The sequence below is a fragment of the Pinus tabuliformis genome, chromosome 7 (genome assembly GCF_031772625.1).
Source record: "Pinus tabuliformis cultivar Carrire ecotype Pingquan chromosome 7, CPIR1, whole genome shotgun sequence".
NCBI lineage: Eukaryota > Viridiplantae > Streptophyta > Pinopsida > Pinales > Pinaceae > Pinus > Pinus tabuliformis.
The window spans coordinates 1,111,429,673-1,111,442,653 of NC_142293.1; the positions used below are offsets into that span (position 1 = coordinate 1,111,429,673).

A 12,981-nucleotide genomic window follows, 5' to 3' on the forward strand; every position below is an offset into this window, starting at 1 on the left:
AACATATATGCAAACATGCACACACATAATTATATAATTTTGGGGATCTTTTTCTTGGGCATAAAGCAATTGGTGATCAAGGTTGCTTTATACTCAATTAACATTTCAAAGTGGCTGTCAACGCTGGAACGCGAGAGGGAAATCAGTTGGAGAACGAGCACAAATAATCTAAGGTTGTTGGGATGAGCCTACAGGAGACAAAAGCTCATTTGTACTGAAAGGATTCTAAAATAGACAGCTTGGATTTTCTAGGAATAAATACTGGAAAAAGTCTGTTCCAAAAGTTTTTTGTTTTTTTGGGTTTTTAACAAAAATGAGTAAAATTTTATTGAAAATCTGTGCCCGATCGCAGCTCAGAATCCGGGTGATACATCTTCATATTCTAGCAGAGCTAAGTTCCATTCCAAATACTATGCAGTGTGCACTGAACAAGACAAATGACTACACCAAGACAGAACTGACTAACTAAAGTGGACACTAGAAAACATATGAAATTTAAGGCTGTATTAAACTGAACAGATCCTTGTCACATATCTATAGACTGCCTATCTCACCTGATTGATTTCTGACAAAAATTCAAGAATTGCATAGATAGTGAACCAGAGGACTCATTCTTCTGCTTTAGGAGGCTGGTTGAGATCGATATCCAGCCTTCTTTTGTCTTCCATTGGCATAGCAGTTGCAGCTTGTGCTTCGTTGCTGATCTTTAATTCCATAATCATGCTCCCGAGAGCATCCATCTCATCTATCACCTGAGAGAGCTGAAACTGAAGGGCCATTAGTTTATCTGAAAGTTCAATTTGAGCATGCGTCAGCTGAAGGACTTTGACTTGGAGTTCATAATCAGCATGATGAAGAGCCTCGTGGGTATTCACACAGTGAGAACAGGGGCTGCCCATGGAAGAAGAACCAGAAATCGAGTCCGAATCCATGTTATCACCTTGAAAGTGAGCAGTATTCCAGGTCCCAGATTTAGCAAGGGTCCGCAAACTCTCAGCCCAGCTCCTGTTCCCACTGCTACAAAGAAACTTGCTAATTCCTTTGGTTTTAATGGAATTGTTCTCTAGTCCAACTTTGTACACAGGCACATAATAAGAGTGAGATTGACGCGCACCCTTCCAAACCTCTGAAATCATTGAATTGTTCTTACCAACGTGCAGAAGAAACTTAGAGGTAGCCAAAAAATGCTTCCTATTATAACCAACCAGCCAGTTCTCTACTCCAAGGCTGGGAGAAAATCTAGGACCTCTGGAGTGGCTCTTTAATCCTGACTGGTCATAGGAAGAAAAAACTAAGGATAGAGAAACCACTGTACCTTTTTTGTTGGAAGCTCGAATTGCTTTTAGATTCCATATGCTAACCCCTTCAGCCTCTGCCAGCATAGAACCAAATCAGCTAATATTTGATTCCAGAGAGCCTCCGAGCAGGAATTCTTTACTCATCTAAAAGCTCTGGCGTCAACATTGAGATCCCTGTTCTGAATAATAGCCTGATTCAATTTTCCATAAATATAATTCCTCCTTTGGAAGTTGAGACGATGGATTCATTGGCGGGAGATCGTCAACCAAGGTGTCATCATTTCCCCTGTCGTTCCACATGCACACCATAATCTCAGCAATAAAACCCCCTGTGAATCGACTGAGAAGCTCCATCCAGAATCAATGATAGGAGATGTTCCAACTCTTCTGCAGGTAAAATTTGGATTGATAATTAAAAATGTATTGTATTGTATTGAAGCCTTAAAGGTTAGCTCAAGTGGTAATGACAGACATGAGATCTCTCTCTCAAATTGGGGAGGTCATGGGTTTGACTCTGTTGATCCCCATGAGGTTAGGCTGCATAATTAGGGTGGATGGTTTGCTCCATGCACAATCCATGGATCATGGAGACATACTCCAAGGGTTTCTTGGGAGGCATTCCTGGGAAAAAAGTAAATGTATTGAATTATTGATTGAAAGATGTTTCCACTGATTTATATTTTCTTCTGTTAGTGTTAACAAATCTATTTTTTCATTACTACTGATGACTCATATCCCTTTTCTTTGATTCTAAAGGTGATATCTTCATATTTACCTTAGAAATAACCTTTGTTGTATGGGGACTTGTCCCCCATAAAAAAGCCTGTGTACTTCCCATGTTTCTGGGAATTGGGGACCCTTAGGAAACATCCTCAAACTGCCAGGGACTTCACTGGGGACTTGGGGACTTGCTGGCCATCCCCAAGATGTTCAAGGCAGATTTTAAGGATGTTCATGACAAATTTCAGGGATGTTATGGGCAGATTTGAAGGACTTTTTGGGCAGATTTCAGGGATATTCCAAGCATATATCTTCGTTTTGATTAATGTTTGGACAATATGATCATTGTCCCATCCATTTTTTTGTATTGCACTAAATCTTGATTTGTTGTACAAGTTGCAGCTCAAAACATGGGTTCTGTATGATGGGTTCTGTTGCCACAAAATCTTGTAGGTCTTGTAGAGGGGTACCGTACAAGGCAAGTAGTAGACCAAGTGACAACAATAAGGCAGTGGCCCACAGTCACCACATCCACCACCCCCTGCTCTTTATGGATTTTCACCACTGGGTGGAGTCGCGGTATATAGGTCACTCAAGAGATATCCTAGGTTTATAAGTATAAGGTGAGACAAAGGGCTTCTAATGGATGACACAACCTAGGAACAAGGCTCAAGGAATGAAGAAGGGACAATTCACATCCCTTGGAGAGGCCAAACTAGGGCACGCTAGACCTAGGGTTTGATTAATAACATAGAAAATGGAATAACCCAAGGTCAAGGTACCAAGAAAAGGTTTCCAACGATTAGTTCTAGCAAGACAATGGCTCATGAAACTTTTAAGAAGCCCTCAAGTTGAAGTTTAATGAAACTAGGGTTTCTCCTAAGGCAAGAGGAATTAGGGAGAAAAATGGAATGATTAGCCACCAAGGGGAATGATTTGAGGCAACCACTACTACCTTGATGTCAAATCCTTCTGTTGTCGCTACGACAAACACCCTCCAAAATTTTGCCAACACTTGAATTTTGGAGCCTACTATGGATCTTGCGATCGGTCGTTCCATAGTCACTTCTTGATCAGTCGAGGTCACTTGCTCACACATGCTCAGTTTGCTACAAGTTCATGAGCGCATTCTTTTACGCAAGCTTGAACAAGCATAGCACTGTCTATCAAGACAATGTCTTTGCAACGTTCAACCCATGTCGATAGTCAATGCGCACTGTTATTGACAGTCCCTCACTTTTGGTTGCATTTGTACTGCTATTTTGGTGAGTTTTTCAAAGTGTCGCTTTTGTGCACCTTTGCTTTCGCTAGTGTCATTTTCATGTTATCTTCACTATGGCATGTGTCGCTTTCACTGTTGTTCGCGTATCACAAGTGTCATTCCCACTTTTCTCTTCATATAGTGAATGTCGTATTTTGGCATGTGGAGTGTCGCACAACGCACGAAAGCTAGCTTTGGTGTTTTTTAAAGGGTAATTTTTGCGTTAATGAGTTGTACTTACTATGTAAACATGTATCACACTCATTTCCAAAGTTTTAAGCACTGCCGCACAAGTGTTGCCATAGTCGTTGCAAAGTGTATCTTTGGTGTCACACTTGTTGTCGCATTGAGGGAAGTATGTTGTTCATGTGTTTTGGATTATCTATGTTGTTGTGTGGTCAAGTGTGTGATCACAGTCGAGTCTTATCATTGTTCACATCAGGTTCATCGATCCCACACTTAGTCAAATTCTGAAATCTCTCTGACCTAGCAACTTAGCCTCATCTGGCCTCCAGAACTGCGCATTGTGCAGTCTCAGCCCTCAAGCTACAACCCTGCGTCTTGACACTGCGCAATGTGAAGTTCCTACCTCCTAGGGCTGCGTACTGCACAATCTCAGTGCTCAAGCCTGAACCTTGACCTCCAAAACTGCGCAATCATGCCCTCCAGCTAGGCCTGAACTGCGCATTGCGCAGTCTCAGTCCTCAAGCCTCAGCCTTGAGCTCCTGAACTGTGCAATCACCTAGCCTCCTTGCCTCCCAAAACCGCGGAATGGGCAAATTCAAGGCGCAAGTCTCTAGCCTGAGTCCTTGATGTTGAGAAATCTAGGGCATTAGGATTGTAAGATTTCTCTTCTAATGATAATTGCTTGTGTGTGCTTTTTTACTACTTTAGATTAGGTTCTTCTCTTTTGTTTAGATTATTATAGTGTTCTTCTTCATCAAATAGTTACCAAAGCATAAACAACATAGAGACAAAAGACACAAAATGTAGGCGATCATCCAGGGCCAAAACCTCTCCAACTTGAGAAGAAAACTCAAAACGAATTCTTCTTCTTATAGAGGCTTGTTGTAGCGGCTACATCCACCCTCAAAATTTTTCCTTAGCTTTGTTTTGGAACCTCCCTACCAACCTTTCACAGCAGCGTGTCTTGCCTTGTCAAGTACACAAGCTTCAGTGATCTTCTTGCAGAATGACAGCCTGTCCATCAAAGCTTGTTGCATCCCCTCACAGGTTGTTTCTCCGGACTTGGTCCAGCTGCAGGTTGAGCAGCTCCTTCAAGAAATTGCGCAATTCTAGAGGGGAACCAGCCTTCCCTCCAAAAATTTCGTAACTCTGTCTGGCAGCCAGTTGGGCTCCAGAACTGTACAAATTTGCCTGTCACTGTTCATTGAGAAAATTGCGCAATTCTATCTAGCAGCCTGTTGGGCTCCAGAATTGCCCAAATTTGCCTGTCACTGTTCATTAAGAAAATTGCGCAATTCCTCCCAGTAGGGTTGCTTAGCCCAGAAATTGCGCAATTCTGGGCAATAGTCAGTTGCTTTGCCTAGAAATTGTGCAATTCCTCTAGGCAGCGAGTCCAACTCCCTCCCAGAAATGCGCATTTTTCCCCTCAGTTGAGCAGACTATTGCATGTGTAGTTGGGTTGACCGGTTCTCTCCGGGACCGAGCAAAACTGATTTGCATACATGGACTGCTTCTCCCACGGCAACATGCAAAGGCATCCCTTAATTTAGGGATCTATTTTTAGCAACTGGAGGTTATATGCAAGGATCATTTCAGAAAGCTCTCGCCAAGTGTCGCTTTTCCTAGATTTGTGGCATACGCGTCACAACCTCGGTTTTATCGAAACTCATCAGCTGGACGCTGCAGAGCTCATTCCTCACATCGACCTTGCAACTCTGACATCCCACATTGCATCTAGGAGTCGTCGGCACATTCAGCTCCGCTGTTTTGGGGTAAGCCTGCATTTCATGCCTTGCGTTGCGTTTCTGTTGCTTTTTGTGTTTCGCTTCGTGTGAGTGCTGTCTGCTTGATTTCAGTGAGTGCTTGCTATCGTTTGCATGTATGTTAGCTTGTATAAGCACCGTTTCAGTTTTCGTTTGCATCTCACTGCTGTCGCATGCATGACACTGTTTTGCACGAACGGTTGCTGTTGCGGGGACTCGCTTCACGCACATGCATGCTTTCCCGTTTTCTAAATCCTGCACTTGCTGTTTGCATGAATGATCATTTACTCTTGTTTGCACTCATCTTATCATGCATTTAGACTTCTCATGTTTTCATTCGCCCGTCGATCTGTTTGGGTTGCCTTGGCCCGGATTGTGCCTTGCTCGGCTAGCACTATGCATTTTTGGAAGCAAAGGCTCTCCCTTCCCTCCAAAAATTGCGCTACCCTGGCCAAGCACTGACCCCCAGACTTGCATTGTGCAATTTTTAGAGGTAGTGTTTTGCTGGCCCCAGAAATTGCGCAATGCAGTTTGCTGGTTGCATGTCACTGCTCACTGAAATTGTGCATTGCGCAGTTTCAGTCCGTAGTAGGCCAAGCTGGACTGTGCATTGCACAGTTCCAGCATTCAATGAGCCACCTGACAGCTCGGACTGTGCCTTCCGCAGTTTTGGCAATCAGTCTCCCGACCTCCCGGTGGAAATTGCGCAACTTTCATGTTCAATCACACAGGTATGTTGCAAGTCAGTCCTCAAGTTTGTTTTGGTTTTCGACTGACATATTGTTTGCCATGAGTGTTGCTATGTCTCCAGGCATCACATGTGTTCGTTTATCTCTCAGCAGCACAAGTACAACGGCTTCCAGGAGAGCAGAGTCAAAGACACTGTTAAGAGCGCAACTGGGGATGCAATTGATCAAGTGTCTATGAACTTGCCTATCCACGAAGACATCAAGTTGTTCATGGACAAGGATGTCGAGATCAATGGCAACGACATCAGAGTGAGCAACACCATTAGCAACAACAAAAGGCAACACACCTGCATGCGACGAGTGCAAGAGGAAGGTTGTTGACAACATAGAGGCAGAGCAAAGCTACAAGTTCAAAGCAGATCCAATCATGACGAAAGCGGCTTTGAAGATTGAGTCTATGAGGTGATGGCGCGACATGAAGATCGCGCGAAGGCAGAGAACGAAACAAAGAAGAAGTTACATGTGTTGAAGTAGCAACTCAAGGAAGAACAGGAGCTGGACAAACGAGAGAATGAGTTGCAGCAGGAACAGGTACAGCAGGGGGCGCAACATACACAAACGGATGAAACTGTGCTTGTACAAGTTATGGATCCATCCCAGCAGCTGGCACAGAGCAGACAAGGTGAGCAGTGCTGTTGATCACATGCAAGGGAATTCAACAGCATGCATGTCATTGTGCGCACGCATGCGATCCCGCCATTTGGTACACTCACCTAGGTGAAGACAAGAAGCAAGTCCAACTGGAGCTGAACATGTATTTTGACAAGTTGATGCGCACGACCACCAACACATGCTTGGAGATCAGCGCAGACACTATGCATCAACATGTTGCCGGTCCGGTCGCACCCAGGACGACCATGCGCATGCTATCAGACGAGTTGGACGAAGGAGCCATATCAATGTACCCGGATGCAACAGAGGCAAGAGTTCGCTTCAGCAAGATGTCACCATTGAGCGCACGGACACCATCATGGACGACCAAGCTTGGCATTAGTTTGTCACCATCGACCATCACAAGGATGTCAAAGAGTTGGTCTCACCACAACGGTCTGAGTGTTAGTGATGTCTTGCATGGCTTGCTCAAGCCATTTTGTCTCACATGGGTGCATGTGCATTGTAATGTAATGTCTTGTCAACTGGAAGCTCAAGTGTTGATAGTTGGATGTAACAGTCATCGAGTAGATGAAGAGTCATGAGGGTAGACGAACTGTCCCAAAGGGGAATGTCAAGGGCCACCCGACCCTTTGCTATAAATAGTCCCTTATAACTCATTGTAGAGGCTTTTGGTCAGCCAAGCTTCGATAGGAATATCTTAGAGAAAGCTTGGACAATATTGTAACACGCCTTGGCTTCTCCATTGTGCAGAGCTAATATATCTCTTTGGAGGAGCATACGGTTGTGGTTGTAACGTTCCACTATTGGAACTAGTGGTTGGACATGGATGTATTGTATGACTGGAACTTACACTTCTTAATATAACAAAGCCAACATATTTTCATGCATATGTTGTTATTGTAGTTGGACTATTATGGTTGCTATAGCAATGTATGTTATTTAGCTAATGCATTTGTGTATGAACTATTTTGTATGCAATTGTATAAATCTTGTTGCAGATGTGCTGTTGGTTTAACCGTCACTTTGGATTGCTTGCTATCTTGCTTTCCAGCTGGTGATGCATCTTTGCTCGTGTGTTCCCTTCCAAGCCGAGTACTATTACAGGTTTCCAAGGGGCACAGTCATCTCTCTCCGTGTGTTAGAACCTCTCATGCATCTTCCTTGACTTGCCGCAGCTGTCACATGCACCTTCCTTGACTTGCCGCAGTTGTCACATGCACCTTCCTTGACTCTTCGTGTGTTAGAACCTCTCATGCACCTTCCTTGCTACCAACAGGGACATCTTACTTGCCTCTGTGTGAAACCGTGGTCAAGGCATTACTGTACGACCTATTGCTAGGACTCCTACACCAAACAGTTTGAGGTCTAATTGGGACTTCTTGCTGGGGAGATCCCCTAACATGTTGGCGGGTCCAGCACCATTAACAAGGCATCAATTGACGAATACCAGGACCAAGACCCTTGACACAACAACCTCTCCAAGACTAAGTTACAAGCCTTCAAGTTTGACTCCTTCCTCGAGTCAATGATGATCAAACTGCCTTCTTCTCCCACTATCTCGGCAATACTTCAGATTTCGGTCCCTTGGTTCAGATCTGCAACTTTTGGCCCTTCTTCAGAAACCCTAGTTGCAATACTTGAGTAAGTGTGATATCTTGAATTCCTTCGCTCTAGGTGGAGGCTTCTCCCTTGGTAATTCGGTTTGAGAATCAACCAAACTTTCTCCTTGATTTGACCTTCAAGTGACTGTAATACCTTGGCTCCTTCTGTAGTAGACAACACCTATTCCTCGCATGTGTGGAGTGTGTTAACCCAAAACATATCAGAAAAATAAACTCGGTTATGGTCTTCTTTCCTTCGCTTGCACTTCTTTTCCTTTCCTTGATGCTTGATTGAGTTTTGCCTTGGGTGAGGCCGAGCTGCCCTATATCTAGTGGTCTGTCCATCAAGAATAAGCCGACTTGTGCCATGGGTTAGGTCGACTAGCCACTCTAGAAAGATATCCATCTTCTTTTGAGGGCCGACATGATGGAGTGCTTGTGAAGAGGGCTCGGAGTGTTAATGACTCATATGAAATTACTTTTTACAATATTTAACATGTCTTCAATACATGACATTGACTCCCTAGACTTTATGACTTGATGACCAACCCTAAAGGCTCACAATGGGAGCCTTAACTATAAAATAAAATTCCTTGATCATGAAACCCATGATTCAAGCATTACAAAAATAATTTTATTTTCTTCTTTACATCAATTACATAAAATCATAATTACACATGTCATTATGAAGACCGAACCTAGTTACATTTTTCAACGCTCGCTCTTAACTAGGGAGGTATTCATAAGGTACTTGGACATTCTCAATCTGAAGAATTCTCATAAGAAGAGTTGGATTGGTAACCCATCTGTATAGCATCATGTCAACCAACATTGTCACATAGCAAGGCCTTGACTAACAACTCTATCTCTCCACAAGATCAGAGCACAATGCTGGCAAGTCCAATGATTTATAAACACCCTCATCATTGTATCTCTCGTAACATACCCCACTCGGGTTCTCTCAGAGTATGTTCCACCATGACTATTCTTATATTGGATTCCCAGTCCTCAAAGAATATCGGTCCTCCACGACTTACTCTTATCTTGAATGCCCTACCACATCCGCAAAGAGTATCGGATGCCAGATGCTTACCCAATCCTCCATTCTATCTTCCCAAGTGAAGACAAGAATGACGTGTCTATCTTTCCTCATGGCCTTCACTAAGACATACAATTGTTAGTCCTGGTCTAGTGCATGACACGTGAATTAGAGAACCATATATGTCACTCCCTCTTAACCAGGGATGACCAACCCATTGCATAAAAGGAATGTACCCAAGCTCCCTATTAATCAAGGACTTGTTGAAGCTCCCTCTTGACCAGGGACTTGCTTCCAACAACTCTTTATGTGGAGATCACGGGACAAACAACTGCTTGTAGAACTTCTTCCTTTGATGTCATGAATTTCTTCTTTGTCATAGAGTCTACATCTTTCAAGACTTCTTCCTAGGGCATAGACCATCCATCGCTTTCATCCATGAGTCACGTCAGTCATGTCATCATTCCTTTCATTGGAAAGTGATCCATTAAACCATATCTAGCCTTCCTTCATGCCATGTTTCCTTAGGGATCTTACATCTTGCTACATGAGCATCGGTTGTGGAAGACATCCACAACTCTTCCCTTGGCAGCGTTGCATAAGCCCATCTAGATATTATTCAAAAATAAGAAATTAACGTTAAATCAAAATTACCTTTGTGATGGTCTTTCATCATGACATCTTCCTGTTTGCATCAGCATCCTGCATACATATTGACACATCTCCAAAAAGATATATATGTCAAGGGTCTCTTTATTTTTCAGACTTCATCAAGGTCTTCATATCTTTCATGGAGATATCATAGTCAAATCTTCCAGTCCTTGGATGTTGAGTGCCTTCTCCTTAGTTGCATATTTCAAGATCTCTTTCTTCACACATTTTCTTCCCAAGAACTTCCAATCAGAGTTACTTCAATTTTTGTCAACCACCTCATATTTTATATGAGGACATATTATGTTGATTTCATCTAGTCAATGTGTGACCTATGTCTTACTGCATCCTTTTAAAGGAGGAGATCCTTTCTTTTTATCATGCTCTCAAGATAGAGCATTTACCCATGTTACCTGCAACCATATGACATGACTCGACATTATCAAATAGAAGCATATATACCTCCTTTTCCTTTAGGTCATCTAGACTTCCTTCAACAACTTCCTTGATTTGCTTCACTTCTTTTGACATCATACCATCCTTCCATGAATTCTTACTAGTTGGAATTCTTGATGACACACTTGCTTCCTTTTGTTTGGTGAACCTTCTGATGAAGATTCCAATAGAGGATCTTGAGTATCCTCATCCAGCAGATGTTTCCTTTTAACTGATGTATGATGAGCTTTGTACTAGATGACTTTTTCTTTTTCCATAAGTACCACTTATGCTTCTAATGAGGTTACCAAGAACTATATCCTTCAATAGGTGATTGCCATAGACTTCTATTTTAGCTATCTTTCATGCTTCTCTATGATGATGTTACGAGCTCTTGCTTTTAATGCTGCTATGATGCCATGATGCATCCTGTCATTCTTTCTTAGTGACTCATGATAGTCATATCTTACAACAGAAAACCTGAAGCAGAACTAGGTGACACGACCATCTCAGTCATAGTAGAGATATTTTACTTCCTATTTCTTGGATTTCTTCTTTTTAGCTTCCTCCACTTCTTCAGTGGTATAGGCTTCTTCTCTTCCCCTTTTGTTATTGCCCTTCTTGATCTAAGGACAATATCTCTTGTAATACCCATATTCTTGACATCCATAGCATTGAATCTTAGCCATGTTTTTCTTCTTCTTCCAAGGACAAAATATTTCAAACTTTCCCTTTCTTTTTGTCATTGTAACATATGCTTGATTTTGCTCACTTGACCCTACATTAGTTTTTGCCTTCAGCTTGGTTTCTTCAATCTTGCATAGTGACCATAGATCCTTGAATGGAGTAGCTTCTTTCTTCCCATAAATGCTTGAAGTAAAGTTACCCCATTCCTCTAGTAGTGCATTTAGTACTATGGTGGTCATTTCCTTGTCAGACATTATTTCTCCCAGATCTTGAAGTTGATCCCTTATTTCAGATATCCTCATAAAGTATGAGGCTATTCCTTCCTCTTTTGATATCCTTAGCTTGTAGAGTTCTTCCCTTAATGGGATAACTTCTCCTGGTGTGCTTATGGAAAACAACTCTACTAGTTTGTCATATATTTCTTTTGAAGTTTCGAGTTTAGATCTAAGTTGCACGAAACGGGGAAACGGAAACGAGTTTCCGAAACGGGAAGCGATACGAAACGCGACCTCCCCAAATTTAGGAAACGGGGAAACGCGAATCTATATATATATATATATATATATATATATATATATATATATATTTGTATATATATTAAAAATATTTAAAAATTATTATATATATGTGCAATCATTTAATGATACATTATAATTTATTACATTTAAACATTAAGATTAACTTTACATCACATTTACTCATGAGTCATGAATGATCACATAATGAAAATAAAAATATAGGAAAATCCCAAAGCAACCTTTATTATATATCCAAGGGCAAAATCTCAAAATCAGCGTTTATTTATATTAGTATATGAGGCTGCAAGTACAACAAAGACTATAAGGCTGCAAGAACTATAGAGACAAAAGACTAATCCTCATCATAACAATCCTCATCAAAAATAGAAGCAGCACAATGCTCAACATTGGATGGTGGTGCTGAAGAAGATGATGCACCAATTCCACTTCCAGATTCGGCCTCAATATTCAGGGCAGCAAGAGAGAGCTCCAAATCAGGATTTTCTGCATCCACATCCCATTCTTTAGAAGGACCACTGTTGTATTCTGGACCCCTACGAGATGCAAGGCGAAGGTTGGAGTGCACATAAACAAGATCCTCTGCTTTCTGTGAGCCCAACCTATTGCGCTTCACAGAATGAATAAAACCGTAAGTGCTCCAATTCCTTTCTGTTGATGAAGAGCTTGCCACTTGTTAAAGAATACGAATCAAATGTACACCATTTGCTCCATGACAAATCCACCACCTAACTGGATTCATGGTGTTTCTCTCCTCCAAAGCTGATATATCTGCATAATCATCTATTCCTACAACAAAACTGGCAAATTCCTCCTTTACCTCCCTATGTAGATGAGAAGGAAACATTCTCATAAGGGCCTTTTTCACCCCATTAGCCACCTCTCTATCCTTATGGGGTGCCTTCCTCTTCCCATTGCTTTGAGCAATAAGCTCCTCATCATAAAATTTGGGGTTCAAAGCATGTGCTAAAGTGTGCAATGGAGTATTGAAATTGTTCCACCTATCAACAATGATTTTCTTGATCAAACCAGCAAAATGATCATCAACAAACAAAAGTTGTGGAGACTCTTGCGAAATGATTTCCATAGTTTTCTCAACCATGGAATCCATGCCATCATATACCTCTCCCAAGAAAGGTTGGTCAGTATCAGCACTCCGGAGAAGCTCAAATGCAGGGGTTGTGAACTTTAGCAAGAAATCTACCTTGCTCCACCAATCCTCATCAAGGCACAATCTACGCACCATAGATCCTTGCTCTGAATCTGCTTGTCTCCACTCAATCCAAAGTTGACTCACCACCATAGAAACTAATGCATGCTTAACCTCAACAAGGCGGCACAACATCACGAAGTTTGAGGCATATCTTGTCTCAACAACTTTTAACAACTCCAATTTGGAGTACTCTCGAAATATGGCCTGAGACTAGTGGTGGTTGGTGA

General features: G+C 42.0%; 1 protein-coding gene across 2 annotated transcripts in view; it reads left to right on the top strand.

Annotated features, from left to right (window-relative positions):
• The window catches only part of LOC149251426 (SH3 domain-containing protein 2-like), an 88,349-nt gene that overhangs the window by 5,370 nt on the left and 69,998 nt on the right, over positions 1-12,981 (top strand). The gene's annotated exons all lie outside the window — the stretch shown is intronic.